The sequence below is a fragment of the Microtus oregoni genome, unplaced genomic scaffold, assembly GCF_018167655.1.
Source record: "Microtus oregoni isolate MIOR12 unplaced genomic scaffold, Mior012 000034F_ref0000314, whole genome shotgun sequence".
NCBI lineage: Eukaryota > Metazoa > Chordata > Mammalia > Rodentia > Cricetidae > Microtus > Microtus oregoni.
The window spans coordinates 14,599,544-14,618,040 of record NW_024543093.1 but is presented as its reverse complement, the minus strand read 5'-3'; positions in this window follow the sequence as shown (position 1 = coordinate 14,618,040).

Genomic DNA, 18,497 nt, shown 5'->3' with positions numbered 1-18,497 from the left:
GTGCATTCTGAACCCCCCCGCACGGCTCAGCTCAGTCTGGTCATGTGCATTCTGAACCCCCCCCCCCCCCCACGGCTCAGCTCAGTCTGGTCATGTGCATTCTGAACCCCCCCCCACGGCTCAGCTCAGTCTGGTCACGTGCATTCTGAACCCCCCCCCCCAGATGTCCCGACCTCTACCTACACTCTCCTACATATCTACAATAAACTTTCTCCTCTACCAAACTTAGGAAAAATAATTTTCTTTTCTCCCCCTTTTTTATTTCTTTTTTTAATTCATTATTTACCATTTTTAAACTTGGTTTTTAGAGCTGAGAGTAGTTCAGAGATATATTTGCCTAGAACAGGCAAAGCCTTGGGTACAATTTATCCCCTCCCACACACACATAAAATACAAAACTGTTTTAGTAAAAATTACCCTATTAGTTATTTATTCTTACTGATTGTGAGCGTGTGTCTTACTTAGGGTTTTAATTGCTGTGGGGAGACACCATGACCACAGAAACTCCAATAAAGAAGACATTTAATTGGGGTGTCTCACTCACAGAAGTTCAGTCCATTATTACCGTTTCTGAGCATGGTGATTGCAGACCAACGTGGTGCTGGAGTAGTAGGTAAGAGGCCTACAACTTGCAGGTGACAGGAAATCAGTTGAGTGTCACACTGAGCAAAACTCAAGCAAAAGAAATCTCAAAGCCCGCCCTCACGGTGACACATACTTCAACAAGGTCAGACCAACCCCAACAAAGCCACACCTCTTAATAGTGCCACTCCCTACGGGGGCCAAACTACCGTAGTGTGCCTCCAATTTCCTCTTGAATCAAAAAAACACGTTCTTCCCGGCCACTCTCTAAGAGTTGGGATTATTCTATCGGTCTCCAAATTGGTCCTTCTCCCTTCTGTTTCTTAACTCCTTGTTATTTAGTGAGAGCCCTGAACCAAAAGGATACCACATATTTCATGAAAAGGGGGTTTCTAGGCTCACTTACATTCCTGGAGCCAATAAGAAGATAATATTTGGGCTGGTAAAATAGTTCAATGGCAAAGCCCCTGCTTCTCATGCATGTGGGTTCCATCCCCAGTAATACACACATACACAAATTCACACACGCACACGGGCACACACACACACACACACACACACACACACACACACGCACATGCGCGCGCGCGCACACACACACACCACAGGGGGAGGGGAGAATATTTTAGTACTAGTTGTTACTTTGTCAACTTACTATGCCGGTAGGCACCTCTCTTAACTCCTTTAACTCTCAGCAAGGCACAGTCAGGTAGACTTGTTACTTAGTTTCCCTTTGGGGTTTCTTAGTCTCATTAATAAAATGAGTTAAAAAATAACTCAGAAGGAAGCCCAAGGACAATTTTTTTTTTAAAATATTTATTTATTATGTATACAATATTCTGTCTGTGTGTATGCCCGAAGGCCAGAAGAGGGTACCAGACCCCATTACAGATGACTGTGAGCCACCATGTGGTTGCTGGGAATTGAACTCAGGACCTTTGGAAGAGCACGCAATGCTCTTAACCTCTGAGCCATCTCTCCAGCCCCTCTGAGCCATCTCTCCAGCCCCCAAGGACAATTTTGAAAGTCCTGGCAGGACAGGTGCAGTCACGTCTTTTAAGTCAGCCATTAAATAGTGATGAAGCCCAGTGCCAGGCAACACATGCTGAGTCGTAGACCCGAGCTCAGAGAACATCTAAGCCCAAACTTTTAGGTCCTAGAGCAACATAGAGACAGATTATCAAGAAAGAAAAAGCTCTCCCAAGAGTGGAAGTGGTACAGAGAGCTGAGAAAAGAACCTCCAAAACATCAGGCTCAAGAAATATGGCCCTTTACAGTCCTGGCCTCTCCCGTGTGAGTGTCACGGGCTTTTCTCAGAAACGCTCTGCTAACAGAAACCTAGGTAAATAAAGGTTCCCAGTCTCTCATTTTCCTCTCTATGCGGTATGCATGTGGAGATGCACATGCATATGGAGGTACAAGGGTGAGGTCTATAATCGCCTCCCTTGCTCTCCTACTTTAGTCAGTGAGATAGGTTCTCATGGTCAAACCAGAGCTTGTCAAGATGGCTGGTCTCCTTAGTGAGCTTGCTCTGGCCATCGCCTGTTTTGGTCCTCTGAGGCTGGGATTAGAAGCAGCCCACCATGCCAGTCTTCTTCTGCAAACTGACTTCTTTCGTGTTAAGTATGTGATTTTCTTTTATTGCATTGTATTTATCTTGTGCAAGGTACACGTGTGGCGGTCAGAGGACAAGTTGTGAGACCTAGGGATTGAACTCGGGTCTGCAAGGCTCAACAGCAGCACCTTCACCATTGAGCCAGCCATCTCACTGGCCCCTCTGATGCTAAGCTTGATGTTTTAGCTTCCACGTGGCTCTGCCAAGTCTTCCTGATTTTCCAAATTGCTCAGAAAAAGATAGCCTTTCCTTTTTCCTTCTTTTTATCTTTTTCTTTTTGAATACCGGCCAGAGCTTGGACATGCTCTCTCCGACACATTGGGCTTCTTCATTCTTCCTCTGAAGTTCCTCATCTGCCTTTGTGAGCTGCTTATCTGCCTATGGCTGCTTGCTGACCTCATTTCACACATGCCAGACTAATTCAAAAGGCATGGCTGCCTCTCTTCCTCTGCTCCCTCTTTCCTGGCTGCTTGCCTACACTGCTGTTTTTCTTTTAGATTATAATAAACTGTCCTCAAGTTTCCTTCTTAAATTCTTGCACTGATGAGACCAAAAATACAAAGTGGGGACCTAAATGTCTCTGGTACCCTTAGGCACCCCAGGCAGGGCTCCCCAAATTCAGGACAAGAATTTCAAACAAGCTACTTTTTTAGTCAACATCTGGGAGACTCCGTCTAAGACACAGAGCTCAATACAAAGGCACATTCATAGAGTTCTATGAATAGATGAGTTACTGCCCTGCCCCGTCACACAAACAGCATCAAGGGTCAGCCACCATGTGGCAAATCAAAGATGTGGATGGAAACTCCTGACCCTTCCGGCTCCCTTTTGCACAGAAACATTGCCTGTTAACCAGAGAACTGGATTTTCAAACAATGTCTGGTATTTCTCCCGCAAAATTCTTTGATCCAAGGCAAGGCTGCTAATTTTGCCCTAACTGAGCCTTTGTCATAAGCGTTCAATTCACAGTTACCTGAAACTCATTTCATTTTGGTCTCACTGGAGCAAGATTGCAAGTCAATCAGGTTGGCCTTAACACAGGCACCAACCCCCAGACACACACACAACAAAGGTTTTTGGCTAAGTGGGACATTTTACATGTTAATCTAGTTCTCTCTTCTCTCCTCTCTCGTGTGTGTGTGTGTGTGTGTGTGTGCGCGCGCGCGCGCGCGCTTCTGTGCGTGTGTGTGGCTGGCTGGCTCTCTATTTCTATCTCTCTGTGTCTCTGTTTCTATCTGTGTGGGTGTGTCAAGGTCTCACTATGTTGCCAGGGCTAGCCTCAAACTCCTGGATTCAAGTGATCCTCAAGCTTCAGCGTCCAAAGTAACGGGGGGCTACAAACTCATGCATCCACACCATTTCCAAAGTGTCACTTGTTCGAATTTCACATACAACCTTAGCCACACACACACACACAAATCTTGTTTTTACTTCCCTTTTGTTCCTCATCAACTTTCAGTGTTGATTAGTTTCTGTCACAAATCTGGACATACTTAGGAAGAGAAAAACTCAACTGAAAAATTGCTGCCAGCAGACTGTGGGCGTGCCTGGGGTGGTGGGTATTTTCTTGATTGTTGACTAATGTAGGGGGCCCAGTCCAGTGTGGGCAGTGCCATTCTTAAACAGGTGGCCCTGGGCTGTATAAGAAAGCTGACTGAGCAAGCTGTGGAAAGCAAACCACCAGGCAGTGTTCTTCCATGGTTTCTGCTTCAGTTCCTGCCTCCAGGTTTCTGCCTGGGCTTCCCTCAATGGTGGGACTGTATGCTGTAAGCTGAAGTAAACCCCTTTCTCCCAGAAGCTGTTTTTGGTCATGGTGTTCACCTAAGCAACATAAAGCAAAATAGGACACTTTCTGTGCTGGCCTGAGAAGCTCCATGTAACCTTCGCCAAGTGTATCCCCACTGAAGAACAGTGGCAGTTGGCTTCCTGGCCAGCCTAACTGATCAGTATGCTCACGTTTCAGTGAGAAACCCAGTTTCAGAAAATAAGATGATAGCAGAGAGATAATAAAGGAAGACACCAGTGTGACCTCTGGACTCTGTACACACATCCAGATAAGCATTCACACGCACGTGTCCACACACGTGCAAGCATGCACATGGAACTGTACACAAAGAGCAACTTTTGAGAGTCAGCTCTCTCTTCTCCCTTTTGAGTTCCAGGGATCTAATTCAAGTCCCATCTTTCTCAGTCTATAAAATCGGAGATGAAATGCCCTCCACAGTTTTGGTTTCAGAAGCCAGTGATGTGAGCTCTGCCATTGTTCTCAGGGTTTCAGTGCCTGGAGCTAATTTGACAGTGATCCAGGTGCAGCAGCTGTAGCTCCTGCCAGCACAGCCTGCAGTTTGCAAAGGGCTTTCCCTAGCTGCTTTTTTCTTTTTCTTTCTTCCTTTTCTTTTCTTTCTTTTTTCTTTCTTTCTTTCTTTTTTGTTTATTTCCAAGACAGGGTTTCTCCATGTAACAGTCCCAGCTGTCCTGAAACTCTCTTCCTTATAGACCAGGCTGGCCTCAAACTCACAGAGATCCACCTGTCCCTGCCTCAAATTCTGGGATTAAAGGCATGCACCACCACACCTGGCTCCTATTTACAACTTTACAACCCTGTGTTTAGGCACTTTTCCATTGTGAGTGACAAATACATCCTTCCTGAATAACAGAATACATTTCTCCTCCTCTTATTTTAATTATTTGTGCATAAGTGTTTTGTCTGCATGTATATCTAGGCAGCACATGTGTGCTTAGTGCCCTGGAAGGCCATAAGAGGATGTCAGAACCCCTGGAACTAGAAAAACAGACAATTGTAAGGTCCCATATGGGTACTAGGAATAGATCATTTGTAGACCCATATTTCTGTATGGTGTGGCAGCCAGGCGACAAAGCCATAGGCCCCATCCGAGGGGGTCACGTAGTTCTGCAGACAAGCTGTCTCTGCCTAACAAAAGTAATCCCAGCACTCGGGAGGCAGAGGCAGGAGGATCTCTGTGAGTTCGAGGCCAGCCTGGGATACAAGAGCTAGTTCCAGGACAGGCTCCAAAACCACAGAGAAACCCTGTCTCAAAAAAACCAAAAAAAATCAGTATGTTCGGTGCTCCTTCCTTTGTAATTTGGAGGATGTCTTATAGAGATGCTGATTCAAGCCTATGTGACAGCTAGCATACACAGCAGCAGACAGGCAGATGCAGACGTGACAAAAGGCCATTCACCTGGTTACCTAGGAGACAGCCTAATGTATTTTTCCCGCTCAGTTTATGTGTTGGTATAAAAGTTGTTTGGATAATAAACGTGAGGAGATCTTCAGGAGACCGTCAGGAGAAAGGACCCTGAGATGCCCTTCTGTGATGACCGTGTAAGCTGTGTCTGATTATTCCTTGCGGCTCTGTACCAGTCCAGTCAGGGAAGATAGTTATCTGTGTTGGGGCCACAGGGGCTCTAAAAATCCTTGATCCTCTTCTTAACCTCTGAGACACCTCTTCTGCCCCCTCCTACCTTAAATAAACATCAAACTTACACAGTTTCTACTCAAATACACTCCCAATGCACCCTTGTTCCCCAGGGCAGAAGGACTGATCCCAGAATGAATTGGTTTGGGGTTCATGCTCAATAAGGCAAAATTGTGACCTCATGTGAACTTTTAGGGAGAATCCACCAATTACCATCTTGTGACTGTACACATGATTAAAATCAAGTGAATTGTGGAAAGAGACATGTACAGTAGAAAATGGTTGTGTATATAGCAATCAAAAGAGACAGTCTTGGAGCTGACGAGATGACTCAATAGTTAAGAGCACTTTCTGCTTTTTTTAAGGACTGGGGTGTAGTTCTACAACCACCAGGTGACTTGAAACCCTCTGTTATTCCAGTTTCAGAGAATCTGACACCTTGTTCTTGCCTCTGCAGGCACCAGGCATTCATACAGTGCATATACATACCTGCTGATAAAACACTCACACACATAAAATAAATAAACATAAAAATAGAGAACTACTCTCACTATTCCACCTTAATGACCAAATTCCTTCTCTTGCATCTCAAACAGTACCTGGGACCCAACCTGCTGCTCTTGAAGTATTTCACTTTTGCTTATTTTAGTTTTAGGGGGTTTTTTGTTGTTGTTGTTTTGTTTTGTTTTTTGTAGACTGGGTCTCTCTGCATAGCCTTGACTATCCTGGAACTCACTATATAGATCAGAATGGCCTCAGACTCACAGAGATTGTTGAGATTGTCCTTCCTCTGCCTCCCAAATGCTGGGATTAAAGGACTTGGAGCATACTCTAACCTGTTTTACAGGTTGGCTTCAATGGTGTTTCCTCGATACCTTTGCGTTTTTATTTCAGTGTCTTGAGTAAGAAGCGGAGAACCCTGAAACAACAGATTGCAACCACGGGCAACAGTTTGAGAGAGCCGGAGATGAGAATAACTTTCTGTAGTTCTGAAGCATTTTTGATGCCACATACCAGACATACCGCTCTCAAGGATGTTGGTGCATCCGCCAGACCCTTGTAGCCTCAACAATCATTATATTTATGAGCTAAAACAATAACTGTGACCCATGAATATGAATGAGCTTCTGAGAAAGCACAGGATCCAAAAACTGCCCAAGAGGAAGGACGTTGTCAATGCTGACTTTGCCCTTCTGTAACTAGTGAAGCAGCCAGACATAGAGTGGTGCGTAGTTGCTTTCCTGGTACACAGAGGGTTGAGACAGGAGGGTCACAAGTCCAATGACAGCTTAGGCGGCAGAGTGAAATCAAAGCCAGCCCGGGCAACTTAGTGTCTCAAGGAGAAAGAAAAAATGAGCACCTGCCTAATATGTGTGAGGTTCACTCCCTGTACTACCAAATGATGGTGGTGATGATGGTGGTGGTGGTGATAATGGTGAAATCAAGTAAACAATAAGACAAGCAGAAGGGAAAGAACTTCCCCTGTCACACTCAATGGTTCAGCACTAACATACCCAGATCTCCTGTCTCAGGTCTCGAGGCATAAAGTACCTGTGGGCTTATATGATTGATTAGTTGGTCTGGAGGTAAGAGAGTGTTGAACTGACTTTATTACTCTGTAAATGTAAATTTTACAAAGCACTTTACAATTCATGACAATATCTTTGTATTCATCATGTACTTCTATCTTTGAAACAGCTCTTGAGTACAGGCTCGCAGCCCTTGTCTTTCGCTGGTGGGCTTACGGACATTGCAGTGATTTTAGTTAGTGATACAATGTTGTCTGCCACGGCTTCAAAGTAACTGTCTCTTCACTAAGGGGTCAGGTCACAAAAAGAGGAGGCTATTGGAGAACAAAATAAAGGCCTTCTCCCAGAAATGGTTTTGCATTGACTTCTCCGAGTCAGTGGTTCTGTGAAGCCTGCAGGGAAACACCTGACTCTATGAATTAATTTCTCACCTTCCCAAGTAAAGGTACTACTTTAACCCTTCAACATCACCCTGCAGTTGTTTGAGTTTTGACACAATCTCTCTATGTTGCTCAGCTAAGGAACTCTGAGGCACAATTATCCTCCTGTGTAGCCTCCTTGGGAACACAGGCACCTGACACTACCCCCAGAGGCACACTTTGCTTGTGAACATTCCTTGTCCAAGTGCTCTACCAAGGAGCTGCAATCCCAGACCAGGATTCTATCACTAAAGGAAGAAGAGGAAAATAGATTCTGGTGAACAGCTGCCAGTCCCTCACTTTTTTTTTTTTATATTGAGAAAAGGAAAAAAAAGTATCCGCCTCCTCCCAGCCTCCCATTTCCCTCCCCCTCCTCCGACACTTCTCCCCCTCCCCCAAACTCCTCTCCCCCTCCCTCTCCCGTCCAAAGAGCAGTCAGGGTTCCTGGCCCTGTGGAAAGTCCAAGGTCCGCATCCCTCCGTCCATGTCTAGGAAGGTGAACATCCAAACTGGCTAGGCTCCGACAAAGCCAGAACATGAAGTAGGGTCAAAACCCCAGGCCATTGTCCTTGGCTTCTCATCAGCCCTCATAGTTCGCCATGTTCAGAGAGTCCAGTTTTATCCCATGCTTTTTCAGTCACAGTCCAGCTGGTCTTGGTGAGCTCTCAATAGATCAGCTCCACTGTCTCAGTGGATGGGTGCATCCCTCGTGGTCCCGACTTCTTTGCTCATGTTCTCCCTCCTTCTGCTCCTCATTGGGACCTTGGGAGCTCAGTCCAGTGCTCCAGTGTGGGTCTCTATCTCTATCTCCATCCATCACCAGATGAAGGTTCTATGGTGATATGCAAGATATTCGTCAGTATTGCTATAGGATAGGGTCATTTCAGGTTGCCTATCCTCAGCTGCCCAAGGGACTAACTGGGGACATCACCATGGGCTCCTGGGAGCTACTCTAGGGTCAAGTCTCTTGCCAACCCTAAAGTGGCTCCCTTAACTAAGAATTGTGCTTCCGTGCTCCCCTGTCCAACCTTCCTTTATCCCAATCCTCCTGTTTCCCCTAGTTCCCCCCCTCCTTCCCTTCTAACTTTTCTCTCCCCATCTCCCCTTAACCCCATCCCACACCAACCCCAAGATCCCAATTTTCTCCCCGGCAATTTTGTCTACTTCCCATAGCCAAGAGGATAACTATATGTTTTTCCTTGGGTTCACCTTCTTATTTAGCTTCTTTAGGTTCACCAACTGTAGTCTCCGTGACCCTTATTTATGGCTAGAAACCAATTATGAGTGAGTACATCCCATGTTCATCTTTTTGGGTCTGGGATACCTCACTCAGGATAGTGTTTTCTATTTCCATCCATTTGCATGCAAAATTCGAGAAGTCATTGTTTTTTACCGCAGCATAGTACTCTAATGTGTAGATATTCCATACTTTCTTCATCCATTCTTCCATTGAAGGGCATCTAGGTTGTTTCCAGGTTCTGGCTATTACAAATAATACTGCTATGAACATAGTTGAACAAATGCTTTTGTCATATGGTAGGGACTCTCTTGGGTATATTCCCAAGAGTGGTATTGCTGGGTCCAGGGGTAGGTTGATCCCGAATTTCCTGAGAAACCGAAACACTGATTTCCACAGTGGTTGCACAAGATTGCATTCCCACCAGCAATTGATGAGGGTACTCCTTCCTCCACAGCCTCTCCAGCAAAGGCTATCCTTGGTGTTTTTGACTTTAGCCATTCTGATAGGTGTAAGATGATATCTCAAAGTTGTTTTGATTTGCATTTCCCTGATTGCTAAGGAGGTTGAACAGGACCTTAAGTGTCTTATGGCCATTTGAACTTCTTCTGTTGAGAATTCTCTGTTCAGTTCAGTGCCCCATTTTTTAATTGGGTTAATTAGCATTTTAAAGTCTAGTTTCTTGAGTTCTCTATATATTTTGGAGATCAGACCTTTGTCTGTTGCGGGGTTGGTGAAGATCTTCTCCCAGTCAGTAGGTTGCCTTTGTGTCTTAGTGACCATGTCCTTTGCTTTACAGAAGCTTCTCAGTTTTAGTAGGTCCCATTAATTCAATGTTGCCCTTAATGTCTGTGCTGCTGGGGATATACATAGGAAGCGATCTCCTGTGCCCATCTGTTGTAGGGTACTTCCCACTTTCTCTTCTATCAGGTTCAGTGTGTTCGGACTGATATTGAGGTCTTTAATCCATTTGGACTTGAGTTTTGTGCATGGTGATAGATATGGGTCTATTTTCATTCTTCTACAGGTTGACATCCAGTTGTGCAAGCACCATTTGTTGAAGATGCTTTCTTTCTTCCATTGTATACTTTTAGCTCCTTTATCGAAAATGAGGTGTTCATAGGTTTGTGGGTTAAAATCCGGGTCTTCTATACTATTCCATTGGTCGACTTCTCTGTTTTTATGCCAGTACCACACTGTTTTCATTACTGTAGCTCTGTAATAGAGTTTGAAGTCAGGGATGGTAATGCCTCCAGAAAAACCTTTATTGTATAGGATTGTTTTGGCTATCCTGGGATTTTTGTTTTTCCATATAAAGTTGATTATTGTCCTCTCCAGATCTGTGAAGAATTTTGATGGGATCTTGATGGGGATTGCATTGAATCTATAGATTGCTTTTGGTAGAATTGACATTTTTATTATGTTGATCCTCCCAATCCAAGAGCAAGGGAGGTCCTTCCATTTTCTGGTATCCTCTTCAATTTCTTTCTTCAATGCCTTAAAGTTCTTGTCAAATAGATCTTTCACTTCCTTGGTTAGATTTACCCCAAGATATTTTATGCTGTTTGTGGCTATCGTGAAAGGTGAAGCTTCTCTTATTTCCCTCTCTGCTTCCACATCCTTTGTGTATAAGAGGGCGACTGATTTTTTGGAGTTGATCTTGTATCCTGCCACATTACTAAAGCTGTATATCAGCTGTAAAAGTTCTTTGGTGGAGTTTTGGGGGTCGCTTATTTACACTATCATATCATCTGCAAATAACGAAAGTTTAACTTCTTCCTTTCCAATTCAAATCCCCTTGATCCCATTATGTTGTCTTATTGCTATTGCTAGAACTTCAAGCACTATATTGAAGAGGTATGGCGAGAGTGGACAGCCTTGTCGTGTTCCTGAGTTAAGCGGGATGGCTTTGAGTTTCTCTCTGTTTAATTTGATGTTAGCTGCCAGCTTGTTGTATATAGCTTTTATTATATTTAGGTATGACCCTTGTATCCCTAATCTCTCCAATACTTTTATCATAAAGGGATGTTGAATTTTCTCAAATGCTTTTTCAGCATCTAATGAAATGATCATATGGTTTTTTTTTCTTTCAGTTTATTTATATGATGGATTACATTGATAGATTTTCGTATGTTGAACCAGCCCTGCATCTCTGGGATGAAGCCTACTTGATTATAATGGATAATTTTTCGGATGTGTTCTTGGATTCAGTTTGCCAGTATTTTGTTGAGGATTTTTGCGTCGATGTTCATGAGTGAGATTGGCCTGTAATTCTCTTTCCTGGTTGAGTCTTTGTGTGGTTTTGGTATCAGAGTAACTGTAGCTTCATAAAAGGAATTTGGTAATGACCCTTCTGTTTCTATATTGTGGAATACATTAAGGAGTATAGGTATTAGCTCTTCTTGGAAGTTCTGGTAGAATTCCGCATTGAAACCATCTGTTCCTGGACTTTTTTGGTAGGGAGGTTTTGATAACAGCTTCTAATTCTTCGCGACTAACAGGTCTGTTTAGATTGTTCACCTGGTCCTGGTTTAACTTTGGTATATGGTATTTATCTAAAAAAAGTGTCCATTTCTTTTACATTTTCCAGCTTTGTGGTATACAGGCTTTTGTAGTAAGATCTAATGATTCTCTGAATTTCCTCTGTGTCTGTGGTTATGTCCCCCTTTTCATTTCTGACCTTACTAATTTGCGTATTCTCTCTCTGGCGTTTGATTAGTTTGGATAGGGGTTTATCAATCTTGTTGATTTTCTCCAGGAACCAGCTTTTAGTTTCATTGATTCTTTGGATTGTTTTCTGTGTTTCTATTTTGTTGATTTCAGCCCTCAGTTTGATTATTTCCAGTCTTCTACTCCTCCTAGGTAAGTCTGCTTCTTTTTTTGCTAGAGCTTTCAGGTGGGCTGTTAAGTCTCCAATATGTGCTTTCTCTGTTTTCTTTAAGTGGGCACTTAGTGCAATGAACTTTCCTCTTAGGACTGCTTTCATAGTGTCCCATAAGTTCGAGTATGTTGTTTCTTTATTTTCATTGAATTCAAGGAAGACTTTAATTTCTTTCTTTATTTCTTCCGTAATCCAGGTAAGGTTCAGTAGTTGACTGTTCAGTTTCCATGAGTTTGTAGGCTTTCTGGGGGTATCATTGTTGTTGAATTCTAACTTTAATCCATGGTGATCTGATAAGACACAGGTGGTTACTAATATTTTTTTGTAACTGTGTAAGTTAGCTTTGCTACCGAATATGTGGTCAATTTTCGAGAAGGTTCCATGAGCTGCAGAGAAGAAGGTATATTCTTTCCTCTTTGGGTGGAATAATCTATAGATGTCTGTTAATTCCATTTGCTTCTTTACCTCCATTAATTCTCTAATTTCTCTGCTAGGTTTCTGTCTGACTGACCTGTCCATTGGTGAGAGAGGAGTGTTGAAGTCTCCTACTATTAGTATGTACGGTTTGATGGCTGCCTTGAGTTTTAGTAATGTTTCTTTTACGTACGTGGGTGCTCTTATATTAGGGACATAGATATTCAGGATTGAGACTTCATCCTGATGAATTGTTCCTGTTATGAGTATAAAATGTCCCTCTCCATCTCTTCTGATTGATTTAAGTTTGAAGTCAACTTTGTTAGAAATTAGTATGGCCACACCTGCTTGTTTCTTAGGTCCATTTGCTTGATAAGACTTTTCCCAGCCCTTTACTCTGAGTAGGTGCCTGTCTTTGTGGTTGAGGTGTGTTTCTTGTAAACCGCAGAATGTTGGATCCCATTTTCGTATCCAATCTCTTAGCTTGTGCCTTTTTATAGGTGAGATGAGCCCATTGAACATTAAGTGATATTAATGACCAGTGGTTGTTAACTCCGGTCACTTTTTTAGTTGTAGGGTTTTTGTGTTTCCCTTCTTTGAGTTGCGCTGGTGAAGGGTCTCTAGATGTCTGAGTTATTGTGGTCATTGTTGGACTCCTTGGTTAGTGATTTTCCTTCTATTATTTTCTGTAAGGCTGGATTGGTGGCTACGTATTGTTTAAATTTGTTTTTATCCTGGAAAATTTTGTTTTCCCCATTTATAGTGAATGAAAGCTTGGCTGGGTATAGTATTCTGGGCTTGCATCCATGGTCTCTTAGTTTTTGCAGTACATCTATCCAGGACCTTCTGGCTTTCATGGTTTCCATAGAGAAGTCAGGTGTAAGTCTGATAGGTTTACCTTTATGAGTAACTTGGCCTTTTTCCTCTGCGGCTCTTAATATTCTTTATATTCTTAATATTCTGTATGATTTGTGTTTTGATTATTATATGGCGAGGGGATTTTTTTTTTTTGATCCAGCCTATTTGGTGTTCTGTGTGCTTCTTGAACCTTCATAGGTACATCTTTCTTCAGGTTGGGAAAGTTTTCTTCTATAATTTTATTAAGTACATTTTCTGGACTGGACCGTTGAGCTGCACTTCTTCTCCTTCTTCTACTCCAATTATTCTTAGGTTTGGTCTTTTTATTGTGTCCCATATTTCCTGAATGATTTGTGATGAGAGTTTGTTGGACTTGCTGTTTTCTTTGATCAGTGCGTTTATTTTCTCTATGTTATCTTCAGAATCTGAGATTCTTTCTCCTATCTCTTGTATTCTGCTGGTTATGCTTGTTTCTGTAGTCTCTATTCGTTTACCTAGATTTTCCATGTCCAGCTGGCCCTCTGTTTGTGTTTTCTTCTTTGCCTCCATTTCAGTTTTCAAGTCTTGAACTGTTTCCATTATCTGCTTGATTGTTTTTCTTTGGTTTCCTAGGTTATCATTCACTGATTTACTCAATTCCTCAAACTTTCTGTTATATTTCTCATCCATCAAAAAGGGTGTTTTTTATATGCTGTTTAAGGGCCTCTATCACTTTCATAAAGTCAGTTTTTTCTACTTCTTCTTGATTAAGGTGTTCATGTCCTCCTGTTCTGAGGTCGCTGGGTTCTGGTGGTTTCCTGTTGTTTTTCAGATTGTTGGGTGAATTCTTGCATTGGCGCCTGCCCATCTCTTCCTCAGAGTACTCCCCTATGGATCTTCTTTTACAGGATCAGGTCTTCTTGCCCACTGATGTACCTTCCCAGTGATGTCATTCCCCAGTGATGGTTCTCCCGGTTTCCAGATCGGATCTCCGTGCTGCTTGGGTAACTCGCAAACAAAGGGCCCACCCTGCTTGCTGCAGGCAGGCTATGGAGACAAAGGAACTACCACCCTCCCTTTTGCCCTCCCGATTCGGGTTCGGTCCCAGCGCCCAAGCAGGCTGAGCTGGGAGATGCTATGCGCCAAAGAGGGGAGGGAGGGAGGGAGACAGAGGGTAGGGGGTTCTGGATGCAAGCTGGGTGGGATAGGAAGAGAGAGGAGGTATCAGGCAGTATAGCCCCTGCAGGATGACCAGGAAGTGGAGGAGGGATGAGGAACATATGCGTTCCCTGTTCCCTGCTGCAGCCGCACTCACTCACCCCAATGATGGCTCTCCCGGTGCCCAGATTGAAACTCCGTGCTGCTTGGGTAGCTCGCAAACACAGGGCCCTCCCTGCTTGCTGCAGGCAGGCTATGGAGACAAAGGAACTACCGCCTTCCCTTTTGCCCTCCCAATTCGGGTTCGGTCCCAGCGCCCTAGCAGGCTGAGCTGGGCAGTGCCATGCCAACAAAGAGGAGAGGGAGGGAGGGAGACAGGGGGTAGGGGGTTCTGGATGTAAGCTGGGTGGGATAGGAAGAGCCAGTCCCTCACTTTTTGCACCTCTCAAACAAGATCACTATTTCTGTTTTATTGATGAAAACAAATAAAGACAGTTTGAGAAACATGTCCAACGTGGCACCACTTCTGCAAGATCAAACTGACATCCATACCCAAACCATCTATGCCATTAAATAATTCATTTTTGCTTGCTTGTTCGTTTGTTTGTTTTTTTGAGACAGGGTTTCTCTGTGTATCTTTGGCTGTCCTGGAACTCACTTTGTAGACCAAACAGGCCTCAAACTCACAGAGATCCACCTGTCTCTGCCTCCTGAGTGCTGGGATTGAAGGCTTGTACTACCAGGCCCGTCAAATAATTCCTTTTTTTATTACTTTATGTAGCGTGCACCATGGCGCTGTCATGTCGTGGGCGCGGAGCCTGGGCGCCGTTTGCTGTTCCACATCAAACTTGAGAGAACTTGTGCGCATGCACACAAGCTCCCCCCTCCAGCGCGGGGAGTCTTTCGATCTGGCCATCCGATCTGGCCAATCATTATTTAGCACATTTATCGCTCCATTCTGGCCTGAGCCATTGGGTTGATGACACGTCAGGGCTTTGTCTGGCACCGTATATATTCTTCTGCTTCCACGGGGACGGGGTCTTCTTGCCTCTTTCAAACCTCAAGCGTAAGTGCTCCAATAAAGGGCATTCTGAGAAGGATCCTGTTGCAGTCGTCTCTTCTGCTGGCAGTAGCGGTGTGCTGCAAGTGGTGCCGAAACCCGGGACTTCCATCACGGCATCAGGCAGAGACCCCTGCGGATGCAGGAGGATTCAGAACTTAGACACTCGGAGAGGCGGCGCCGGTGAGTTCTCCGTGAGTATTACTTCTGACGTGCTGAGTGGAGGAGTGAATCCGCTCTGGGGAGCCCCTGTCATTCGGGGTATGGTCGTCTTGGTGCTGACCCATTGCCTTTTTTCCACGTTTTCATAGAGCCAGTCAAGAGTGTATTTGCTGGGACCGGCAGTAAGTGAAACTGAAAGTAAGCTCGGTGTAGATAGGTAGGCATTTCAACTCGTGCATAAGGTGTGCAGATAACGTACAGCATGGGAAATGTAGCATCTGGACCCGCTGGCATGGCGCCTTTCTCGCGCCCTATCCAGAGGCTGCTTAGGGACCGAGATCTAAAAATCTCCGAGGGTACCGTAAGAAAGTTTTTGGAGGATGTGGATCGAGTAGCACCATGGTTTGGAGGTTCTGGGGACATCAATCTCCCCTGCTGGAACAAGCTAGATAGGGCCCTCAAGACAGCAAAGGCGGAGGGTAAGCTTCGGCCGGGAAGTCATCCATTATGGAAATTGGTACGAGCCTGTTTGCGGGACGGGAAATGCATCGAGGCAGTAAAAGAAGGCCGAGGAGCGCTTTCAGACTACCAGGATAGCATGTCGGAGCTAGATACCAAGGAAGAAAAGACAGGAGAACACAAAAAACATAGGCCTAAGGAGGGAGACAAAAGCTCTCGGAAAAGGGAGAGCGACAAGAGCTCTCAGAAGAGGGAAGAGAAAGCTCCAGAGAAAGACAGGGAGCTAGAGGATACGCGGTATCCACTCTTGGAGGAATTTCCTCAATTTTGTATAGATGAGTCCTCCGAGGATGAGGACCAATTAGAGGTGGAGGAGGAAGGTCTAGAGGAAGATCTAGAGGAAGCTGCAGTTCAGTATGAACGGGGACAGTGTAGTCCGGAGCATACTAAGCCCCCACCATATGATTCACCTAGAGCTAGTGGTACCAGGAGTGGCCCATCGGCACCTCCTGCCACGTCAGCTTCCTTCATTAAGCCTGGCACATGGAGCCGATTGGCTGCTGCGTTCCCCATCTTTCAGGATCCCAACACAGGGCAGAGGTTTCATGAGCCGGTTGCTTATAAACAGTTGAAGGACTTGGCTGAGGCCACACAGACTTATGGAGTGTCTGCGAGCTTCACGCTCGGACTTGTAGAGCGCCTAGGACAATCGGCAATGACACCTGCCGATTGGATGAGTACTGTTAAGGCGTGTGTTACTTTAGGCCAATACTTGGACTTCAGGTCCATTTATACCGACTATGCTTATGCGCAAGCCCGTATTAATGCAGATAATGGCAATGCTGCCTGGACAGCAGACATGTTACTAGGTCAAGGACAGTGGATAAACAATCAGACCGTGTTTCCTATTCAGGTTTACCAACAAATTAATGAAATAGCCATACGAGCCTGGAAAGCCCTGCCTAACAGGGGCCAAGTGTCGGGTAATTTAACCAAGATAATACAAGGACCAGCAGAGCCATTTTCAGACTTTGTTGCTCGAATGATGGAGGCAGCAGGAAGAGTATTTAGCGACATGGACCAGTGTATGCCTTTAGTAGAGCAACTCGTCTATGAACAATGTACCAAAGAATGTAGGAGGGCAATCACCCCCTGGAAAGGAAAAGGACTCCAAGCATGGATGAAAGCTTGCAGGGAAATAGGAGGGCCATTGACTAATTCTGGACTGGCAGCTGCTGTTTTGGCTGCTGCCCGGATGTCTGGCAATAGACCAGGAGTCTGTTTTAAATGTGGCCAGCCGGGTCATATAAGAAAAACATGTCCGAATGGAGAAGGGAGGCAGGGAGGTGGAGGACGTCAACCAGGAGGCCTCTGTCCAAGATGCAAAAAGGGGAGCCACTGGGGAAATGAATGCCGGTCGGTGAAAGATATCAATGGCCGGCTCATTACTAATCCATCAGATTCTGGCCGGCCCATTACTAATCCACCAGGTTCAAAAAACGGCAAGAGGGGCCCACGTCCCCAGGGCCCTCAAATGTATGGGGCATTGCAAGATCAGGCAGAGCAGCCACCTCAGAAACCCGAAGGGCAACCGCGGGCTCTGCAGGGTTGGACATCTGTGCCGCCACCAGGCTGGTATTGACACCACAAATGGGAGTGCAGCCCATCGAGTCAGACTTTAAAGGTCCGTTGCCTAGAGACACTGTGGGCTTACTGTTAGGACGTTCATCATCTGCTCTGAGAGGGCTGGTAGTAACCGCGGGTGTTATAGACCCTGATTATACTGGCATAGTTAAGATCATGTGTTCCTCCCCAAGGGGCATTACAGCTATTTCCCCAGGGGATCGCATAGCTCAAATGTTGATCTTGCCTAGTCTGCATAACCATTTTCCAGCCAGGGCTATGAATAGAGAGGATCAGGGGTTTGGTTCCACTGGCACAGATCTTGTTTGTCTGTCTATGGGTTTAGATCAAAGGCAGATTATAGCCCTTAATATAGAAGGCAAAACGTTTCAAGGATTGCTGGACACAGGTGCAGACCGCAGCATTATTAGAGAGGGGGATTGGCCGAAACGGTGGCCTCTTCAGCTATCATCTCAAACATTACAGGGCCTGGGGTATGCCAATACACCAAAGGTCAGTGCTTAAGAATTAACTTGGACATATGAAGAAGGCCAAAAGGGACTATTTTAACCTTTCGTGCTTGATCTCCCCATTTCCTTATGGGGGCGAGATGTTTTGAGTCAGATGAGAATAAAACTTGTTACACAGTATTCAGATGTTAGTCAACAGTTAATGCTGCAGTCCGGATATGTTCCGGGCAAGGGACTAGGGAAGGGGCTTCAGGGCACCCCTGAACCGATTATGCCTTCAATGAGTCCTGGACGTCAAGGCCTGGGTTTTTCCTAGGGGCCACTGAGGATGCCATCCCTATACCCTGGACCACTGACATCCCGGTCTGGGTCCCTCAGTGGCCCCTCTCTAGAGAAAAATTGGAGGCAGCACAAGAATTGGTAAAAGAGCAACTTGCTCTGGGGTACCTGGAGATGTCTCAATCTCCTTGGAATACACCTATTTTTGTGATCAAGAAAAAATCAGGGAAATGGAGGCTCCTACATGACCTTAGAGCAGTTAATCAGCAAATGCAGTTATTTGGATCAGTGCAAAGGGGATTGCCTTTGCTTTCTAGCCTTCCTAGAGATTG